This window comes from Aedes aegypti, chromosome 3, assembly GCF_002204515.2.
Source record: "Aedes aegypti strain LVP_AGWG chromosome 3, AaegL5.0 Primary Assembly, whole genome shotgun sequence".
Classification (NCBI taxonomy): domain Eukaryota; kingdom Metazoa; phylum Arthropoda; class Insecta; order Diptera; family Culicidae; genus Aedes; species Aedes aegypti.
Genome location: NC_035109.1, coordinates 992,821 through 1,016,236, shown reverse-complemented (window position 1 = coordinate 1,016,236; position 23,416 = coordinate 992,821). Strand labels below are relative to the sequence as shown.

At 37.0% G+C, this 23,416-nt stretch overlaps 1 protein-coding gene across 4 annotated transcripts in view; it reads left to right on the top strand.

Annotated features, from left to right (window-relative positions):
* The first annotated feature begins 4,901 nt into the window (after nt 1–4,901).
* LOC5568570 (transcriptional regulator ATRX homolog) overlaps nt 4,902–23,416 on the top strand; it is a 52,278-nt gene continuing 33,763 nt past the window's right edge. For 3 of the 4 annotated variants that reach the window (XR_002501264.1, XM_021849732.1, XM_021849731.1), the window contains exon 1: nt 4,925–5,375. The gene's annotated coding sequence lies outside the window, so the exon portion shown is untranslated. Of the gene's footprint in view, nt 5,376–23,416 lie in introns of all 4 variants that reach the window. The other variant, XM_021849730.1, reaches the window with a different exon arrangement.

Here is a 23,416-nt window from a genome sequence, read left to right as displayed (position 1 = left end):
TGTTACGGAAGGGGAGGGGGTTGAACATTTTCAATTTTAAGTGTTACGTAACGAATGGATGCAGCCCCTCATCAAAATTAATGTTAATTTGATTGGTTCATGAGTGCGCGGAATTAGGCATTCTTCTGTGCGGAATATGGAAAAGCGTTTAAAAAATGCGCGGAATTAGGCAATTTCAACGAGTGAACTATTTCAAAAAATTCACGAATGTCTGAATTTCCATGGTAGTTTTAAGAATGGGCGTAGTCAGTTAAAATAGTTATTTTTACTACAGATTTTTTTCCCGTGTACTGCAGTGCCGAACGAAATCAAATTTCGCCATGCTGATTGTATCTTCATCACTGACTTCAACAAACTAATGAAACTGCAAACATTTATCTTCAGCATAGCATATAACTTCATGGTTGGCGAAATTAAGCAAATAGATTGCGAAATAGGGGCTCAGATAGCCGTAGCGGTAAACGCGCAGCTATTCAGCAAGACCAAGCTGAGGGTCGTGGGTTCGAATCCCACCGGTCGAGGATCTTTTCGGGTTGGAAATTTTCTCGACTTCCCAGGGAATAGAGTATCTTCGTACCTGCCACACGATATACGCATGCAAAAATGGTCATTGGCTCAGTAAGCTCTCAGTTAATAACTTTGGAAGTGCACATAAGAACACTAAGCTGAGAAGCAGGCTCTGTCCCAATGGGGACGTTAATGTCAAGAAGAGAAGATTGCGAAATGATTGAAGAGAATCAAGTATTAGATGTACTGCAGTTTGATTTTTTAGTTTGTTTTTACTTGTATCTTGTAGTCGACGATTTTAAACTAATAAAAAAATATATATATTATAATTCCAAATACAGTCGACTCTCCACATCTCGATGTTCTATATCTCGATATCTCTCCATATATCGATGATTTCTTAGGTCCCTTCATTCGGCATACAATTCTCGCATAACTTCTGATCTCGCCCTAAAAGCCATTGGTAACCATGTGTGTAGCTCGTTGTTTCTGAGCATTTGAATGGATTTTCATGTTATTTAACAACACTATGTGGAAGGAAGGATTATTATCTACTTGTCCGTGATGTTGGTTTGGATGCTTATTCTTTTATTTGCTCAGAAACAACGAGCTACACACGTGGCTACTAATGGCTTTTAGGGCGTTATCTCAGAGTATGCGAGAATTTCTCTCTCCACATCTCGATATCCTCCTTATCTCGATATCTCCGTATCTCGATGTGTGCCTGTTGATTTATCGTTCCCAATTTTCTCTCTGTATGTCGATATGTCCAATATCAACGGTTACTAGACCAAATTTTTGAGGTTCAAACAAATTAGGAACGAGCAACGACGTCTGTTTGTTTATTATTTTCTTGGTTACGAAGTGTTTTCCAATCTAGTACTCAATAAAACATTGTTCTTCGTCTCGATCTCTCCCTATCCAGGCTTTATTTTGCTCATCTTGATCTGATAGATGGAGAGACCTCGTACGCTCACAACAATTATGAGTCAGCATTCGATGTTGGTTGAATAATCCGTGGCTGAGAGAGTGGAGAGAAACGTTGGCTCTATCCAAACGCACATCTTTCATTTGACAGCTCTAGCTTACTGTGAAGCTCTGCAAACACATCATCATTGCTTTTGGGATGAACTGAGGTTGGTTTCTCCGTCAACCCAAGAGCATGATTTCGCTTTCCTCTTTGCCCTTTTGGGCAAAGAGCTACAAAGAGACAACGAAGTGCTGTCTGGAAATGCTCTTCCCCGAACTGAGAAATGGGAAAAAATGCTCTCCCCCTAACTGAGGAAGGGAGAAAATAATCTCTTGCTCTTTTAAGCACTGAGGTTGTCAAAACCAACTCTTTACCACTGTGGGAATGAAAATAAGCAAAGACAAATGTGTAAACTCTTCATCCCGCAGATCAAGTAAGCTCAGTTTGTGTGTGGGTAAAATCGCTTCTCTTTTGTAGTTGATCATTAAAAGGGGGAGAAAGAGGATAAGGCAAGAGCAAGGAAGAAGCCTGCTCCCTATCTCGATGGTCCCTTCGATATCGAGATGTGGAGAGGCGACTGTACTTCCAAATGCAGTTGCTTGAAAATGTTCTTTGGCACATCGCCCTCAGTGAACAAACCCAGTATCCACCGTCTAATTCTCCCTCCCATGGGCTCGCTCAACCCGACCAACCAGTTTTCCGATTTCTTTATAGATCTTTGTCCAACGATGACGATCGCCAACGATTCAAAACGAATCGGTATCGATCGCTATCGAAAATCACTGACTGGTTGACCGGGAACCAGCAAACGAAAACAGCAAAGCAAATAAGACTCTCCATCGTTTGGCAGAGAATATCCAGTCCAGCCGTGTACTTTCTCTTGTGCATGAGAATAGCGTGTATGAACACAGCAGAAATGTATTTGCGGGAGGCTGTTTTTCATCACCCCAATCTAACGGCCTATATTTCTGCACTGAATTATGCAGTGTAGTGATAGTCATTTCGCAACTGAAATCGGTTGGTTGTAATGACAACGCTTTTTTTATTTCGTAATGAATCATTACACAACAATTTGCAGAAATTACAAAATAATGGCGAATGCATCCTAATATGATTCCTGATACCCATAAGTGGTCTTATACAAAATCGCAAAAACAATTGTTAGCAACTCGTTGTACAACTCGATTTTTACAGCACTCGTCGTAATTATCCAACTCGTCAAGCCTCATTGGATCATTCTTAAACTTGTTGCGTAAACTACTATCACAAACAAACAGACGTCACACTCTCATCATTGTCCATCGACCACCTTTTTAACGGTCGATTCAAATATATGGTAGGAGGTCAATCCACCACCTGCAGCGCTTTCATCGTTTTTGTTCGCGTTTGCCATTTACACACTACCATCGCCCAAACACACGGATTTTAGCATTACACTCAGGCAAATGGACTATCGATAAACATAGGAACCCCTTATGAAAATTCGCCACAAGAAATCGGGTTGAAATTCATAAATTTGCCTTATGAAACCAGAATTTGAAAACAAAAAACGTTTAACGCGGCAACCTGGAACCGAACCAAGAACCTTGCGATCGATAGGCCCGAGCGTACACAACGCGCTAATCGACGCCTTGATGAGGAGTGATGCTAAAACGATACATAAAGCGTTCGTATTGCAATAATCGATCCACCTTTCATAAGGCAAAATGTATGAAATTCGATAGTCCAGTTCGCTGCGTGTAGACCATCATGTTCTCTCGACAATGGTTTTGATCGCGATTTGTTTTAAGTGTTACGTCTGTTTGTCTGTCTATTGCTGCACATTATATAGAGAACTCTCGAAAACTTATTCATACAGACTCAAGTCAAAAAAGTATACAAACTTACTTTATCGATCCTACGTGTTAAGCAGGCGGAAATCTATACGTACCGCTCTGTACCAACTCAACTTTTCACTTTTAGAACGTTTAATTTCCGGATTTACAAAACGACGAAAGTAACATTTTCAGCTTTCGCAACCTAACCACTACTTTCGCCGCCCCGCTGTATGGAGAGACAAAGTGACTTAACCACGAATCAAAACAAAACACTACTTGAGCCGATTTTACACTGGTAGAAGAACGTCGAAAGTAACTGAATGAAACGGCTTATCATTTTCTTATAATTATTTTTGTGGGAAATAATAGGCACTACCTAGTTTTTGAACGTGAGCTGAGTGTATGCAAAATTTGAGCGAAGTACACGGCAAAAAAATGTTAAAAAGGTGATTCATTTTAAAACAGTATTAGAAGATAGATTTTGATTTTTCCTAATTAATTCTCTCAAAACCGTATAAATGTTACTTACGTCGATTTGAAAAAGTAATCGAGAACTATTTCATTTTTTGCAGTGTAGGTTTGTTCTTTAAATTCAAGCATGTGCTAAAATAATGGCGTAAGTCGTATGATCAATTGCTCTTCATCGATCCTGTCTTCTGTGGATAAAGCAAAGAAGCGAAATGTTCGAATTGGAATTCCAAGTTTACTGTCAATGTCATTCCAATCGAGCAGGAGACTTGTCAAACACTTTTTCACACAAGCTGAAAACGGCTCACACAAAAATGTTACCGCCCACGAAAATTTTGCTTCTTCTGAAGTAGCATATTTTCTGAATACATAAGTGTCGGTTGCAATTTTCTTGCTTTGCATAAATAATGCTCTGCTCATTACATTGGTTTTCCATACATTCAGTCAATTTTCCATTCGTTACCCAAACCTGTGAAAATTCAATACATCAAACCTGTGACTCACTTTTAGCGTGGGAATCAACATTGGCAGTGCTGCGTAATAGATTTGGCATAATTGCTAGCTGATTTATTTTAAATATGATCAGATTTCGTCTCTTTATAATTTAGACTCTTTAGATAAAGGTAACACGATGCAAGTTTGTCAGCATTTTTCACCCAGGACGCAAGAATAGCATCGCTGCCAATCGGTCTGAATTCACAGAAGAGAGGATCTGTGTAGAGAAATCGATCATGCAGCTTACGCCCGTATTCTAACAAACGCTTGAATTGATAATTTTTATCGATTCATCATTATTTTCAGTGTATAGTGTAATATTACGCTGTCAATAAATTTGCACAAGGTGGTAAAATTCCGGTTGGGTAAAATGCGAACAACCCTTTCAGCATGGTTGCCGAACTGTTGTTTAAACTTCTCAAACGGGATTTGGAGGGATTGAGTTTTTGTTTGTTGAACAAACATTTTCACCGTAAGAAAATCTTAAAATAGATATTTTAAATACAAAATTGAATTTTCGGTTCATTTTGTGTGGTTATTCCGTTGATTTTCAACTTTTACATCCATTCCTACACATTCCCATGTGAACTCGTACATTTGTCACTTCCTCAAACAAGCTGGCCGCACTGGCGCGGGTCGAACGCCGCTTTTTTCAAGCTGTCAGATTGTATTTAGAAAAACTCTCGCCAGACTTGCTTCTTTCTGCCTCCGATCGGAATTAAATCCGAAATATCTCTAGCTATAAACGGAGAACCAGCAAAAAACAGTGTGGAACCTCCGCCATTACAACTGCGCTCGGTGTGGAACATCCTGGAAGTGGTCCCGAAGATTGGTGTCGCAAAGACAGGAAGAAAGTCGCAACTCTTCCTTCCGAGGGCCTAAGAAAGAAGGGCCTCTTCCCTTGCGCGAAAGCAATTTACGACGTGAAGTGATTTTGATTGTTTCGTGTCCCAGTGCAAGTTTTGCGGAAAATCGGTGATTTTACTTCCGTTTGTTGGATTGGCGTTTCCAGTGCTAAACGGTAGTTACATTTTTGCATCGTTTCGGAAATTGCAACGGGGATCTTCGGGGTGGAAGTTGAGAAGTTTTGCGATCCCCCTCCCCTCCTGTTTTTAGAGGTAAGTCATAAAGGGGTGGTGGCGGAAGGCATAGCCTACTTTTTTTTGTTTGGAAGCATTCGCGATGGTGTTAGAAATTTTGCTTGATCTTGGGCTACTTGGATTAAGGGGGAACGAAGGGTGACGGCCTGAAAATGGTTTATTTTCTCATAATTTTTTTGTTTGCAGTGAAAGTAACCGATGGGTTTTGCTGTTTTTGTTCAATTCTTAATCTGCTGGTTTACCTGCTACTGTATTGAATAATTGAATTTATAATTAATAATTGTTATTGCCATCGGGTATGGAGTGAATGCTCCCTTACTGGAGGTAGTGGATTTTGGCATGTTTCACATTTACAATATTGGACAATACATGGGCAAGTTTTTCGATTTTCCGTACAAAATGTCCAAGATATCAAGTTGTATATGATTTGAATTAATTTTGACAGCTCGTCAGACAAAACTTGAATTTTAATATATACAGGTATGTTCCGTTTTTATCACGTTCCGATTTTGTCACGCTCCGATTTTGTCACGTTCCGATTTCGTCAACAAATTATTCCGTTTTTATCAACACAAAAAAAAATTATTTTTTTAAAATGCTTGGAACATAAACTCAAAACTTATTTGAAGCTATTTAAATGTTTTTCAATAGCCTCAGAGTTGAATTTCCGACATTATGTTGGTGCTGATCACCTACGAAACATGGTAGGTGTCAAGTCATATACGATTCAATAAGGTTTGATTCCTTCCTATCCGTTAATCAATTAGAGTTTTCAAATTTAGCATGGGCTGATGGACAAGATTGATGCATCTTTCAACATTCGAGAGTTGCTCTGGCCACGTCCTAGCAACCAGGCTTGACAGAACTTCTCTGCGATGCAAAAATGTGGCGATTTTGATGTTTTATTGAGGAATAAAAATTGCACTCAACTTTCAACACAGATCCTCAAACGATGCGAATGAGAGTGCAAAAAAGTACGAGGTTTTTTCTGGTACTCTTTTTCTCTTGTTGCTAAGGTCACATTTACCCACACTTTGAAAGAACTCTTGAGTGTCCCGCCCGAACAAAACAGCACTCGCGGAGTTGTTATGGCACTTTTGTTATTGAATTTTGCTCTGTTCTGCATCTTCCTCGCTGAGTTTTCGATGCCTCTCTGATTAATATTTTTCAGTCTCACGCAAAGAGGTAACGGCAGCACGCTGCTCTAGAGTATGTTACTGAACTCTGATGATGTACAGGAGTATAATCAAGCCTAGGATCGTCTGGAGTTCATGTTGCAGAGGCCTCTCCTTATTCTTATATAACATGACATCATCCCAAGTAACACAATTTGTCATAAATAAGGTCAAAATGCACCTTTAATATATCGCCGCTGTTTTGGTTCGAATGTACAACACTAAATTTCATACATCTTTATAACCGAAAAAGCGCAGAAATTGAATGTTTTACAACATCGTTCATACTTTAATTAGATGCTCTACAATACCTATTTCATACTTCTCATAGCATTCTGATTTGTTACATCTAAATTATATCACCCATCATTATGCCCAATAAGTTATAATCAAGTTATCAAGACGTAATTTTTCGTGTTTGAATACAAGTGCAAATTGTGTATTGCTTGAAATTGTTTGACAGCTCAGAAAAGTAAAAACAAAATTGATTAATCATTGACTTCAAGTAGTTCAACTAACGGAATGAAAAACGAATATCTTGCTGCAGGAAATTTAGTTACGATTTTTTTTATCAGTTTACGAGTTCCAAAATATAATGCAACGATTGTGCATGTATGGTGTACTGTTTTGTAGGTGCCGCGTAAGATTTTCGGTGAAACTGAGTGTTGTACTCCGTGTTTATTGATGCGCTATTTATTAGATGCGCAATTGTAACTTGCGTTCCATGATTTTTCAGATTGTGTGAAATTTTACTCTGAAGGAACAAGCGAGAAACATGGTGGATTCAATCAAATGCGAACATGGCAGGTAAAAAATCTTTGTAATAGTTATTGGTTTAGGTACCTACGATAATTCATTTTGTTGGTATGTTTTGATTCAAGAGATCAAAAAATTCAAAACAAATCAAACTTGTTAACTGGATTGCACACATTCCTGACCTGCCGTGCTGAAAATCGTAATTCAGCTACATGTTAATCGCTTGAAATAAAACTTCAATATTTATTAATTTTTATGACCGGTGCTGTATCATGGCATTGCTTTGGAAGCGATAAAAAAACACGGGTATTGGAAGCAATTTTGCGTTTGAATGAAGTTTTAAATGCGTATTAAGTGCGTGTTTAAAACAACAAATATAAATGCTGTCAATATCGTCAATGAGATGAAATGCTCGTTGACATTGAAAAAGTCACATCTGATGAATTTTCATTTGCCCTCAATTTTCGTGTATGTTTTAAATCATTTTGCTCTCAGCTTGCATTAATTACCATTTTGCTTAATTGTTCGCTGCAGATTTTATTTCACTACATCGATTACGCTGAATCCATATTCGAAGAGAAATTGAGATTTCAAAGAGACAAATGCTAAATATGTTTTTCAATTGACAGAAGAAAACATAATTATAACATCTGTATCAAAACAATCAAACAGATATGTTCGGAATATGTATTCAAAAGCAACTTTATTACTTAATTTACATCGACTGAAGTTTAGTTATTGGGAGTGCTTTAATTAAGTAATACATGCATTTATCAATCAGGAGTATAGCACAAATGCGGTATCTGTGTTTGCCGAATAGGTATGTTTTTCTAAAACATCACCAGAACTGTCTTAAAACAGAAGATGTATTGAATATTATCTTTAACACCTAAATATATCATCAGATAGCTGACCGAGAAGATGTTTTCTGTGTTACTTGGGATATAATTTTCTATGTGAATGTGATAGGCATATATCAATGAGAATGATCAGTTCTTTGTTATAAATAATGTACCTGAGAATGAACTCAACAATATTTAAGCAATGGCAAGGAACATTATCGAGTTCATTTTATTTTTGATAAGACTGTCGATCCCGTCACATTTTGTACATTATCTTCCATCTCTCAAAATCGATAACATTACACAGAATATAGCAATAGCCATTGATTAGGTCCTGTTTCAAGGGTAGGGGAAGAGGTCCAGCAAAACTTAACAATTTATTGAAATATTTGGAATCTTCATACAATAAGTTTGCATCAGGGAAGATAGAAAAGGGCTGATGACTAACAGTTTGAGAAACTGCTGATACTGTATCGTTTCACGTCACGCACGTTCCCATCCCAAAATTGATTTTTGAGCGGACACGCACCTCTTCGTGGAGACCAAAAGTTTAATAAAGAGCTTATACCAACTACCTTACGCTTATTCATAAACCATAACAAAAGAGATTCTGTCCAAAAAGTTCTATTTTGGTTATGCTTGTTCTGGAGTTTGTACACTTTTGTGTTCTTGCATTAATAATAGCACATCGGCGAGCGTGTCAAATGCTGTATCGGTATTATCGCGTGTGGCCGAAAAGCATTCAGAATATAGGAATGATATGCCCAGCAACGATTTGATTGCACTAAAAAACCATTTGACTGGTCTATTAGATATTTCAATGAAATCTTCAAAACAACATATTGAAGATTTTGTAGAGGCTTTGACGGTAGATCTGACTGATGAATTAAAAAAGATCTGTACCGAGGTTCAGTCTTTGAGTAGCCTAACCATTGAGATGGCTGCTCATTGCAACGAACACAATGCTAGCATTGGCAAAGACCGATTTGCGGAAGATGAGTCACCGCCAAGCCTATTACAAGAGTTGGCTGAAACTGCTGATGTAAACTCTTATTCGAGTTCCGGTACCGCAGGCTTACCGCCCAGTTTAAATTCTGAATCAAATAAAAACAAAGAAGACAACTCTGGCTGGCGACTCTTAGGCACGAGGAAAGTATGGAAAGCGAATTGGGCGGAATACGACAAACGCCAACTCCACCGATTGAATCAGCAAAAGCAGGCCGACAAAGCCAGAAGGCGACGTAAGCGGAACGTGACACGCAATGCTACAACCAACAGTTTGGGTGGTAATGTAAACAACGTTTACAACAACAGTTCTGTCAATACCCCTCTCCGCTTAAATTCTATGAACTCACGCCGTACTGTTTTCGGCAATCGCAGGAATGCCACTGCTAATAATGCAAACTCTTTCCACCTTCCACCCGATCGTGAGCTACTTGCAGCTGCAAAAAATCAGTTTTCACGTCCACCGCTAAACTTCCAACCAACGATACAATTTGAAAAAAGGGAAACCATGAATCCCTACCAACCAAGCGCCCCCACAACTTCACGGAACATGCCACAAGGAACTTTTTCAACTCCATCATCCTACGTAGAGTGCCCGTGTAGACACACGTGTTTTCGCCAGAACTGACGCTCTCTCCAGAGGAAGCAAATTATGACGACAATAATTGTGCGGAAACCGATGCTCACCAGGACCTGATGACTTCTCAGCCGTTTACGCTCAACCTGACGCAGTCTCCAGACGTAGACCATGACGATCCAATAGTGGGTGATATTCAACAAATTGTTCTAGGTAATATTTTAAATAATGACATTGTGTCTAATGAAGGATCTGGAATTTCAAGTAATGCTGTGCAAAGGGGTGTGTTTCCAAAAACTTCTTCAGAAGCTACCGAAATTTTGGTATATTGCCAAAATTTCAATCGCATGAGGAGTGCATCGAAAATGAACGAAATTTATAAAAGAATAGTAACTTCATCCTTCTCGGTTGTTTTGGGTACTGAAACTAGTTGGAACGAAAAAATTAAGAGTGAAGAAGTTTTTGGTAACGATTTTAATGTATTTAGAGATGATCGCGATCTGGTTCTTACCCAAAGAATGTCTGGTGGGGGAGTTCTCATTGCAATATCTTCGAAATTCAATTCAGAATTAATTGTTTCATCAAAATATAAAGAGTTTGAACACGTATGGGTAAAAGCACATATCGCCGGTGAAACACATATATTTGCTTCTGTGTATTTTCCGCCCGACCATGCTTGCAAATTATCATATGAAATTTTCTTTCAAACCGCTGAAGAAATTTTGTCGCAGTTTTCTCCAGAATTCAAAGTGCATATCTATGGCGACTTTAATCAGCGTAATGCTGATTTTATTCGTGATTCCGAAAACGAAAATGTTCTGCTGCCGGTTGTTGGTGAAAACGAATCATTACAACTTATTTTTGAAAGAGCTGCATTTTTAGGTTTAAATCAAATCAATCATGTGAAAAACCGACAAAACTGTTATTTGGACTTCTTATTCTCAAACATAATGGAAGATTTCTGTGTGAACGAATCTCTTTCTCCACTATGGAAAAATGAAGCGTTTCATACAGCTATCGAGTACTCAATCTTTGTTCATAATTATCATAATTCCGACTACTATGACTTTGAGAATTTCTTTGATTATAAAAACGCCAATTATAACGGCATCAAACAGAAATTGAATAGAATAGATTGGCAATCCGTTTTGAAAAATCAGGAAGATTTGGAGTATGCAGTGACGGGTTTTTATTCAATTTTGTCGGAAATTATTCAGATGGAAGTTCCACTCTTGCGGAGACGTCGTAGGAATGGGTCAAAAAATCCTGTTTGGATCAATAAGCAAATAAAAAATTTGAAAAATCGTAAGCAAAAGGCTCATAAAATTTACAGACAACAAAAAACTCAAGAAAGTTTAGAAAACTATTTGTATATTGTCAACCAACTTAATCAAGCCATATCCACTGCACTTGAAGAGTACAACACAAAAATTGAAAATGATTTAAAATCTTGCCCTAGGAATTTCTTCAATTATGTTAAAACTAAGATGAAGTCTAACAACTTTCCATCTAAAATGACATTGGATGATAAAGTAGCAGATAATAAAGATGACATTTGCAATCTCTTTGCTGATTTTTTCCAAGAGACTTATACAAACTTCTCGGATAATGACCGTGATTTTGAGCACTTTTCTAGTTTTCCTGATTTTACAACCGATGTAGGCGTTAGTCAAATACAGGTACAAGACATTTTAACAGGACTGAAGAATTTAGATTCCTCCAAAGGATCAGGGCCTGACGGAATCCCACCTGCTTTACTGAAAAACTTAGCCAATGAATTTACAGCACCATTATTCTGGCTGTTCAACATGTCACTTGAAAAGGGCAGATTTCCAAAAGAATGGAAAAGGTCATTTCTTATACCCATTTACAAGTCTGGTAAAAAATCTGATATTCGAAATTATCGTGGAATTGCTATTATTTCATCCATTCCAAAACTATTTGAATCAATCATTAATATAAAAGTATTTAGCCAAATAAAACATAGAATAACTAATGTTCAACATGGTTTCTTTAAAGGTCGTTCTACTACAACAAACCTTTTGGAATTTGTAAATTACACTTTAAATGCAATGGATAGAGGTAACCACGTCGAATCACTTTACACCGACTTTAGTAAAGCATTTGACAGATTAGATATTCCTATGTTGATTTTCAAGCTAAATAAAATGGGAATTGCAATGAGACTCCTCAACTGGATTGAATCGTATTTAACAGATCGCCAACAAATAGTAAGATTTGAGGGAAAACTATCTAAAACTGTTCATGTTACATCAGGAGTTCCCCAAGGTTCACATTTAGGCCCATTGTTATTCATATTGTTTGTTAATGATATTTCATATGTGATAAAACATGTTAAAATTCTTATTTATGCTGACGATATGAAACTTTTTATGGAAATCAATAGCAAAAAAGAGAGCGACATTTATCTGAATGAAATAAGTATGTTTGATAAATGGTGTAGTAAAAGTTTACTTAAATTAAACGTCAAAAAATGTAATCTAATCACATATAGCAGAAAACGTAATACACCACAGATTACTGTCTCTTTAGAAAATCAAGATGTTCAAAGGTGCGATAAGATTAGAGATTTAGGTGTTATATTAGATTCTAAACTTACATTTACTGACCATTATAATACTATTGTCCATAAAGCAACCAATATGCTAAGCTTTATTAAGCGTTTTAGCTCCAATTTTCGGGACCCATATACGATTAAAACCTTGTACATTGCTTATGTAAGATCAGTTTTAGAATATTGTAGTATTGTGTGGTCCCCACATATGAAAACACATGAGGATAGAATCGAATCAGTACAGAAGCAATTTCTTTTATATGCCTTACGCAAATTAGGCTGGACAACGTTTCCACTGCCATCATACGAGGCTCGATGCATGCTTATTGACATCCAGACTTTAAGGGAGCGTCGCGAATTAGCCATGATTTCATTTGTCAATGATATAGTATCGCATCGTATTGATTCCACCAATCTCTTATCTAGTTTGAATTTCTACACGCCCGCCAGACAGTTGAGGAATCGGAATTTGTTCACATCAAACAATCATCGAACTAATTATGCCAAATTCGGCCCAATAAATCAAATGATGTCTCTTTATAACCAGCATTACACAGAAATTGATTTGACCATGTCGCGAACGAAGCTTAGGCAATATTTTAATTCCCTGAGATATAATACAACATAGTATTAAGCAAACATATAGTCTACAATTGATTGACGAAATAAATAAATAAATAAATAAATAAATAAATCTAAACCTGTTCAACATCGTTTTACTAAACAAAATAGTAGGGTTTTAATTTAGGTTAGTGCTAGCCAATTCGTGATTCAACGCAGAGCTAAACGGTAAAAGTGAAGAAAAATCACCCAATCATTCTACAGAATAGATTTTGACAATTAAAAGCACAGAAAACTGTAAATATTCATTTAAGCTTGCAAAACTATCGTAACATATCCCCACATTCAATCACCAATCGGATGTCAAATGTGTGCAAAATGTACCTTAGCAAAATAAAAAAAAAATAACTCTCAGTTGATAACTGCGGAAGTGTTTATAAGAACAATAAGCTGAGAAAAAGACTCTTCCTCAGTTGGGATGTAATGTCTGTATGGCATTATATCCCAACTGAGGAAAAGCCTTTTTTTCAGATTACTGTTCATATAAAAAGCAAAAGGATGAGCATGGACAGAAGAAAAAGAAATTGTTTCGTGTCAAATCTTTCTTGAAAAAAAAGACAATTATCAGCTTGACCCACTTCCTTGTAGTTATTTTTACAAATATGACGCATCTCATTATGTAAAGCACATTTATTTGATTCTCGGTTTAATATTCTATTTTAAATACAATGAATATCTAACCAACAAAACTTAAACTATTAAAAAATTATCGCATTAAATAATCATATTGATTGATTGGAGTCTGCAATCAACTTTATTTGCGATATTATACGAATGAACAATCTTAATACCAATCACAGCTCCAAAACATTAAAACTGTGCATTTATATGATGAAATTGTGTACTATCCTGCCAAAACTGCAATTTTATTTTAAAATTTTAAAATATTTTGTCTAAGAAAATTATTCCGTTTTTGTCACGGTTCCGTTTTTATCAACTGAAAATTGCCGATCGTGTTGATAAAAACGGAACATACCTGTATTATTGAGTAATTTCTCCAATCACGAGTTCAAATATGATAACGAGTGAAGTTTTTGAAGAAAAGTTATAATCGATTTTTCTGAAAATAGGAAAGTCCTACATAAAAACTGTCTTCAACAAACTTGTTTATCTCGTCGCAGTCTACAACTTTGCTATTACAGCTACCTATTACTTTAATTTTAAAAGTTATATCAATCATCATGTTTTCAAAAATTTCACTTTAATAAAATACAGTGGGATTCCGTTTTTGGCATGTTCCATTTTATGGCACCCCCGATTTTGGCAACAAAAGGGATCCGTTTTTGGCAACATTTTTGAAAACCATTAAAATTTGTAAACTTTTGTAAATATATGTTTGTTTCTTGTGTTAGTCATTTGAAAAGCAAGTCAGCTTCACGCTTATCGCATTCCAGAACTCAATTTTCGTTGATATTCCCCCAAATTGCACCAACTGCTACCGAACGCGCCTATTTACTTCTAAAAGGCCGTGTGTTCGCAGTGTTTCATAAAATCATTAATCTCTATGAGTATTTTAACTAGAGTTCCAGTAGGTGATACACATTCTTCTTCGATTTTGGAAAAGCTCTTTTGAACAAAGCATAAGCATCGACACAAGAGCAACAAAAAGTTTATGAGTGTCTATAATTAATTTCGTCTCGCCTCTTCAGTTCACTGTTCCTTTAATTGTGGAATTACATGCATAGCGTTTGTAAAAGCAACCATAACAATAGAAGCAAGCCAAGCAAAAATTCGGGTCTCTTGGCTTTTTGTAGAATTTTTTTGACAATACCTAGATAAATAAACGACTCACAGAAGCAGCTCTATACGCTGTTTCGCATGCAAATACAGTCGAAACTACACTTTATTTTCAATAAGGTAATTAAAGCGTGCGATGAATACGATAGCGACTCTGTACTATGTTAGACATTTGAAAAAACGATCCAGTGTTGCTCAGGTTGGGTATAATGCGTGCCATATCAAGATTTTAATAAGGCATGCGGGCCACATGGATCGAAATGTTCCTAATGCTATCCTGGTGATCCTTAGCTAGGTCTAGGAGTTTTCTATCTGTATTCTGGAGAATCCTTACGGTATAATATGTTCTTATAGTGAGCTTCTGGGAATTTTCAATGGAATCTTGAAAATACTGAGCGAAATCGGACATTAAAGGTTTTTTTGCGGGATCGTAGTCTGGGAAGTCCTTATGAACTATTGAGAATTTTCAGCAATATCGCAGCGGAATCTTGAATCTCTGAGCAAAGTCCTAGCAAGCTCTTGAGTAGACGTCAATTCCTATATGACTTCTAGGCATGATCCAGTCGATTTCTAGCGAGCTACTTCAGATTGTTAGCGGATTTATGTGGGCTATTACGGACACCTGAAGATTCTTATCAGGCTGTAAGGGTTTCATAGCGGGACCCTGAGAATATCTGTTGGATTCATATGGTTAGTTTATAATATGCAAGCTCAACTTATAAAACTCATTTAAAATTGAAGTATGAGGAGCTTATTTGTGTATTCTATGCAATTGTGGGCCACAGTTAAAGATGTTGAGCATCACTCTTCTATACAATTTTTCAATTATTTCCAGAGGAATTTTCATCCATATTTCTGTGGAAAATCCAAATACATGCTTAGTCAATATTCTGTTTCGATAAATATTATAGTGTTTATATTTTCCGATTGATTTCAACTGTGTATGTTTCTCTGTGCGCTTTTAAATCGGCTAATAAATAACTCATCTAAGCCTCCAAAAATGACCATTCTGTATGGAAAACCAATAACAAATATTGAATGCCCACTCTAGAATCGATTATGTGTTATTTTTCTATCAAGCACGGTGTACAAATGATACAAGCAATCGGATAATATCCATGAAATTCAATCGTAAAGTTATTTAAAACAATTTTCATAAAATAATTGGCTTGGATTCCATACTGAAAACAATCCAGACGTTTGATCTAAATCCTTTTTAACGTGGATCAGTCGTGTCGAATGGCAAGGTGAAATGACGTGTAAAACCTGTAATTCTGTTAACATGTGTTAACGCGTGACATGTTTCTTAACAACAGGGTGTCCATCCATCCGGGAAATCCGGGAAAAGCGGGAAAAACCCGGGAATTACAAATGACCGGGTTAAATACGGGAAATACCCGGAAATTTGGAAGACACACCGGGAAAATTTGTATTTCAAACATAAAACTACCGGTTTGTTTAAATTTTAAAGCACTATGGGCGAAACTAAAAAACATCTCAGGAAGTGTACGACTGCCTGTCACTCGTACTTCGCATCGTGACTAATCTTGGGTGAGTTCGTATAGAGATAGTTAACGATTAGGATCTTTGCAAAATTTCTAGGAAGGTGCTTAGGGATTCCTGGCAAGGTTCTTAGCGAGATACTTGTTAGATTTCCATTTAAATTCTGGATTTTTTTCAATGAGATCTTAGCTCGAATCGTAACGGAAATTGAATCGATAATAGACAGTTTCTTGAAAATTCCTTCTGAGAGATCACTAAAATGGTTATTAGTAGATTGCTAATGAGCTTTTCAGTGGATTCTAGAATTGCTTGAAATTCTTAGTAGATTCGTAGAGATTGTCGGGAAGCTAAGCGAAAAAAAAAATAACATTTCTTGGGATATCTACTGAAATCATGGACAGAATGATTGGCGTTTGGTGGATTTCTGGAGATGTTTATGATATTGATTCTTGATAAAGCCTTGTCTGGATTACTAGTTTGACTAATCCTTAATCTATTGCAAAGTTTTGATGAGGCCTTTACGAGATTTTGTACGGATTTTTACAGATTTATATAAATTTCATGGTAGTCTTGACCAGATTTTTGATAAGTTTTTGACGAGATTCTTGATCAAACCTTTTAAAAAATGCTTGGAAGATGCAACCAATGTCAATGTCAAAAGTAATAGCCAGTTTCCAGAGGCGCGTCCACATTCAAAACCATGGGTAGGACAAACGTTGGGAAAATCTTTATGTCACGGAGGCCAAAAAAAAAACATTTTTTGGAATCCTAGACAGCAAACTAAAAGTGAATGCTTTCACTCTGATCATTAACACTAGACTGGAAAAGCTTCAAGGTCATTTGTAAGATCAAGGCTACCCAACCTACGGCACGCAGGCCGCATCAAGCCCGCAGGTTCATTTTACACGACCCACAAATAGTTTCAAGACTCTTCACATATCTGACTCGTTGAATATTCTATCTATTTCTAATTAAAACATGTCAAGTCTCAAATCGCGATTTAATTCCTAGCTTATATTTCAGTTTATAATTTTGTACATTAAATATTTGATTAAAAAGTGACTGAATGAACAACTCAAAATCATTGAATTTATTGATTCTTAGTACACTTTTTTGAAGTTCAGTAAACCATGCTTACAGTCTTACACATATCAATCATCGGACAACAATTTATCTCCTAAGACTTTATTCATTATTTTATAGACAAATTTGGATTTCTATCAAAGTTGAAAACAAGTTTTTGCAGAAAGGCTTAGTTTACCAAACTCAAATTCACTTAACTATAATACCAGATTTTTGGTAATGAAATTTACACAACCCTGTAATGGAATTCTGGCCATAGTTTTTTACAAAAAAAATCTTTGTTCAAAAATAATGGGCAGCATTCTCACAAATTCTTCAATACAATCCACCTTTTTGAAACAGAATCTTTATAAGCTATCCATAGGATCTTATAAAACGTAATCCGCAACTTATTCCTCGGTAGCTTTCGTAATGCTAACAGTATATGATTCTTGTGCAAGATTTTGACAGGATCATAGGTACGATTCTTACAGAACCATGCAGAAGCCTGTTTAGAAAAATCTTCGCCAAGATCCAGAGCATGGTTCTGAACTTTAAGACAGATTTTTTACATACTAGCAGGTTAGGTGAAGCAAGTTTTTTTGGGGTATTTTTTTACTGAACTTTGAGCTTTTTTTTTAATAAAATCCTAGACATCATTTTTACATAATCCAGAGCAGGATTTTCAAAAGGATTTTAAAGCATTCATGAGTATATTTACAATTTTCACAGAGTCCTGGAAAAAATTATAACTAAATTCTGGGAATGATTTTTATAGAACTCTTAGCATGATGCTTAAAATCATTTATATATTCTTTAATTTTTCCAAACTCCCCTTTTTTCCACCACTTGATTTGATAGATTGATCCATAGCACACAAAAAAATGGCCCGCCACACAATTTTAGTTCGGAGATTTGGCCCGCGGTTCAAAACGTTTAGGCAGACCTGGTTTAGATCAGCTGCATTAGTTATTTACTATTTGATCAACATTTATATCCTTCTTCGGACCAGTTCACTTAAGACAGATTTGACAAAAACTAGAAGATACTCTGAATCTCAACAGCCAGCGATATTGTTCTATAATTTCCTTTTTGAAACTTAAAAATACTGTGAAACTGTCTATAATTTTTTTTCTTTGGATTCTTCGAAGAATTGTAAAATAAAGATTCCCGAAGTAGTTTAACACACCTTACTGGAAGAAACTATCAATTTCTGGATAGCAGTGGTGCAAATTCGATACCACCGAAGCTAGAAACTTCCGGGCTAATTGTAAAATTACTTCTGGGAATTCTTGGTAAACGGTTTAGAAATTGTCTAAAATATACTATGAATCATGGGGATATGATTCTGAACGAATTGTTCAACATTTTCTTCCAATGGTGCCTTGATACACGATGCTACTGGCAAATGTGTTACCAGTTTTGATTCAATCTTTGAATTGTTCAGACGATTATTTAGGAACTGTTGAATGTTTTCTTCTAATACCTCTTCTTTATGATCCATGCTTATTTCAGTTATTTGTCAAGAAATACTTCCTGGAATGCTCATGGTAATTAATCACTTCGTATTAAATCATAAGTAGGACATGTCCTACAGACTTCCCGTGCCACTGTCAGTTTAAGAGGAGAACTGGCTTGGATGAGTTTTAACAGATCAAGATTTTATCCATAAACCAGCCATCGGGCAAGTCTAACGCATAACTCCTGAGGCATAAAGATACACAGGATGGACGGTCTTTTGGATATTTCAACAAATATTTTATATCCCTATGTCCAAAACGTTAAAAAGAGTTTTTTCAAACCGTTTTGAGCTCACAGTATTCGATAAATTTAATTAAAAATAATTCATAGATAAGTTAGATATAGTCCTTATTGTGTATAAAAAATAAAATAAAACAAATCGTAGGGTCATTTTGTCAACTTTTTTTTAATTTCTTGGGCATCCGGGAAAAATCCGGGAATTGGAAAATTGATTTTGAGTGGACACCCTGTAACAATTTAAGAAATCGCTAATAATTTCATCAGCATAGTTTCCGACAAATGGTAAAATGAATTTGGCTAATGGCTTATGAATTTGGATTGCCGATAGTGATTGGTTTTACACGTTCGATTGATGTGTTTTAGGCGGCGTCCATTTATTACGTAACGCTAAAATTGGAAATTTTTGACCCCCTCCCCCCCTCCGTAACGCTTTTTGTATGAACAATTTTAAATTTTTGTATGAGCCGTAACGCTTGAGCCTACTCCCCCCTTCCCCTAGAGCGTTTCGTAATTTGTGGATGCTGCCTTATATATAGTGAAAATTTACGTGTGGAACACGTTGATCGAGCTTGTAGAATATTTTCAGTTCATAAGAAATCAATGAATTGCGTCATTTACCTTTCGGCTGCCGCGCAAATTTTTGTAACGCTAGTAGTCGCGCGTTTTTTTTTTTGTACGTCACACTTGGTTTTTCACGTTCAACTTGATATTCGCGACTACGAAACAAAAAGAGATTCCACAAAGCACTCGCACCAACGGAAAACCTCGTAAGGAACTGTCATCGTGTGCGTGAAAAAAAAAGCAAAAAATGTCTCTCTCTTTGTTTTTCTCACAGAAAACAGATGAAAATATCAGCAGCCTCGTAGTCGCGAATACCTCACGATTTTGATTAATTATTGATACGTCCGAAGAATAAAACAAGGTGGTTTAGAGTTTAACGCCTTTTATATTTGGTGGTTGGAGATAAAATGAATTAAATGACTTTGTTCTGTCAAGGCCAAACATCTTCCCCATTAGAACAGCCAATATCCTTGAAGCTTAGACGTCGTAAGTAACTGAATGGAACGGCTTATCAATTTGTCATATTTTTTGTGGGAAATAATAGAACTAACTAGTTTTTTTCAGCGCGAGCTGATTGTATGCTAAATTTAAGCGATGTATACGGAGTCTTCCTTAGCCGTGTGGTTAGAGTTCGCGGCTACAAAGCAAAACCATGCTGAAGGTGTCTGGTTTCAATTCCGGTCGGTCCATGATCTTTTCGAAATTGAAATTTCCCGGGAATAAAGTATCATCGTATCTGCCACACGATATACGAATGCGAAAATGGCAACATTGGCAAAGAAAGCTCTCAGTTAATAACTGTGGAAGTGCTCATAAAAACACTAAGCTGAGAAGGGGACGTAATGCCAAGAAGTAGAAGAACACGATGAATTGTTAAAAAGTTGATTTATTTCAATACAGTTTTAGTAGACAGGTTTTGATTCTTTTTAAATAATTTGCACCAAATCGTAGGGAAGTTACGTCGATTTGAAAAAATAATCAAGAAATAATTCGCGTCAAACAAGACACTGGAACCCGATGGTATCCTGAATGTTGCCTGAAAAGCGACAGTGAATGCGGATCCGGACATGTTCAGAACCACGATGCAACGCTGCATAGATCAAGGAATCTTTCTGGATGTATGGAAGCGACAGAAATTGGCGAGGAAACCACCAGCTGACCCATCGGCGTAAAGACCTATATGTCTACTAGATACGACGGGCAAGTTATTTGAGAGGTTGATCCTCAACAGGCTAATACCGTTTACGGAAGGTGCGGACGGCCTGTCCAACAACCAGTTTGGATTCAGGAAAGGTAAATCTACTCTGGACGCTATCCAGTCGGTCGTTTAGACAGCTGAGATGGCTAGCGAGCATAAAAGGAACGGCATCCGTTAGTGCGCGGTTGTCACTCTGGATTTCTACACGTCCAACTATTGCGTTCAACAGCGCGAGCTGGGAAGCAATAGCAAACGCACTTCACCGCCTCAATGTACCGGTGCAGTTGTGTAAGCTTCTAGAAAACTATTTTGATGGTAGGATTGTATATGACACAGAGGATTGGCAGACAAGCGTTCGATTTATCGCGGGAGTACCTCAAGGTTCAATCCTGGGCCAGCTGTTATGGAATGCGATGTACGTTGCCGAACTGAGGCTGCCCCTTCCGACGAGTGTTAAGATTGTTGGCTTCGCCGACGATATCACCCTAGTGGTCTATGGTGAATGATTCTATATCATTCCCCAGAAAACCATTCCTCCGAAACCCGTTCCCCAGAATTCCATTCCCCAGAATGTACCATTCCCCTGAATTTCACTCCCCAGAATGAACCATTCCCCAGAAAATTATATACCTACTTCAAAGATTTGAAAAAATCTAATTAAAAATACTTGAATATGAAACTCCATACAAAGTTGTTTACAAGTACATGAGAAGATGGTGCTGCTTGTTATGAACACTTTACGCATAATTCATATTTAATTTGCAGATGAACTATCACAGTACTTTCACTTTTATTGGCACTTATGAACAGTGCTGGGAATGGTAATAGTAGTAGGCTTGAATTTCGCGAAAATCACGTGGCTCTCTCACTACAGTAGTTTAAAATCGTGAATCTCATCAAGTAGCCTATATTGGGTACATGAATTTCTCTAAAACAGTAGTGTCATTGAAGGCTCTAAATGCGGGAAATGCAGCGGGAAATAGAACATTTTTCTACAGTAATTTTGGCTTGCCCTTAGCAACGGGTGTTTTGCAATTTTCAAGGCTGTTTGCCGACAGCAGCGATGGGCGTGAGTTTCACTGGCTTCGCTGACTGTGATTGGCTCTGTTTGACTACTGTAGAGTGAGTTTCAGATTTTTTTCCCAACCCTGCTTATGAAGACTGATAGATCAGTCTAGGGGGAAAACACAATATCCAATATTTATTGAAAAGAATATACAACTCATCACTATTCTGCACAAAATAGAGCTACACCCTTCTTTCGGTACAGTATTTTCCAAATATATAATTTCACATGTTTGTCCAATTTTTATCAAATGTAGTGATGTATCCAGCTTTTCGTCAATGTTTTAAGAAGATGCATCATAGCTTACCTTTTGGGGCTACCCCACATGGAGTAAAGACTTTCGCAGATTCATATTATACGTTTCCGATGTATCTATTACGTGAATTCGGCAAAATAAAAACGTACTATCTGCACATTATAATGATACCCCGTTCTTTACGTCAAGTCTAAGAAAATTACAAATGACTTGTTTAATTTTGCACAAATAGTGACCCTTCTTTCAGTCTTATCCTGTTGACGATATAGACAAAATGTTCCGTAAGGATACCATATGGCAAGAAGGCATTTGGCATGATTGATTAAATGATCAAGGATCATTTGACATAATGGTCATTTGGCTAATGACCATTTGGCATAACATGAAGAACATCCTTTTTGAAAAGAAGGAGCACAAGTATGGTTGGATGCCTAGCGATCATTATACCAAATGGCCGCTTAGTGTTTCATATGATTATGTCAAGTGGCTTTATACCAAATCATTTTATGCTAAATGACATTATGCTATATGGGTTCTTCATCGATATATTTTGCATATATCATTAACAAGATAAGACTAAAGGAAGGGTGCATCATTATATAGACAAATATAAACATATAGGTAGCTTGTACATTTTATGGGAATTTAATGAAAGAAGGGTGTATCATTATAATATGCAAAATAATCATGAATTAGGATCATAATGGACACATTAGGCAAATGCTTATTTCAAGACCATAGAATGGCAATATGTTTCAGTTACCCTCGGCTGGTTTCCAAGTTCGTAATGGTTTACCAGCGCCGTAGCGTGCGGTAAACGCCAAGGGCGTATCTAACCTTGCTGCAGTGGGAACAGCTGATTTTGTAAACACCAGCCTTGTTTAGTGTGTTTACCGAATCCGTGGTAGAGCCTAACGAAGTCTTAAGTTGGTTGTCTCTGCTGGAAAATACCAAATCGATTCCGAAATTCCTTAGCTTTGGGCGGAGCTGTTTGCTGATGTGTACGTCGTATGGGATGGAAACTCTCTTCATGGGTTCGGTGATAGGGGTTAGTGTCGTCAAAGCACTCCGAATTTGCTGTCTTTCCTTTTTATCAATGATAGCTTTTATCGTCCTTTCCTTGTATCCGTTGATCCTTGCCGTCTCGTAGATATATTCCAGTTCTTTGGTCTTTCCGTCTACGCTGAGGGGTAGAGTCTGCATCCATTTCACCACATATGCTGCCATCTTATGCTGGAACGAATAATTCGAAGTGTAAGGGATAACTCGCTGGGTGTTTGTAGGCTTCCTGTAGATTTCGAAGTTGTAAGATGGACTTTCTTCCCTGGTGACAAGTAGATCCAAAAATGGTAGTTTTCCATCCT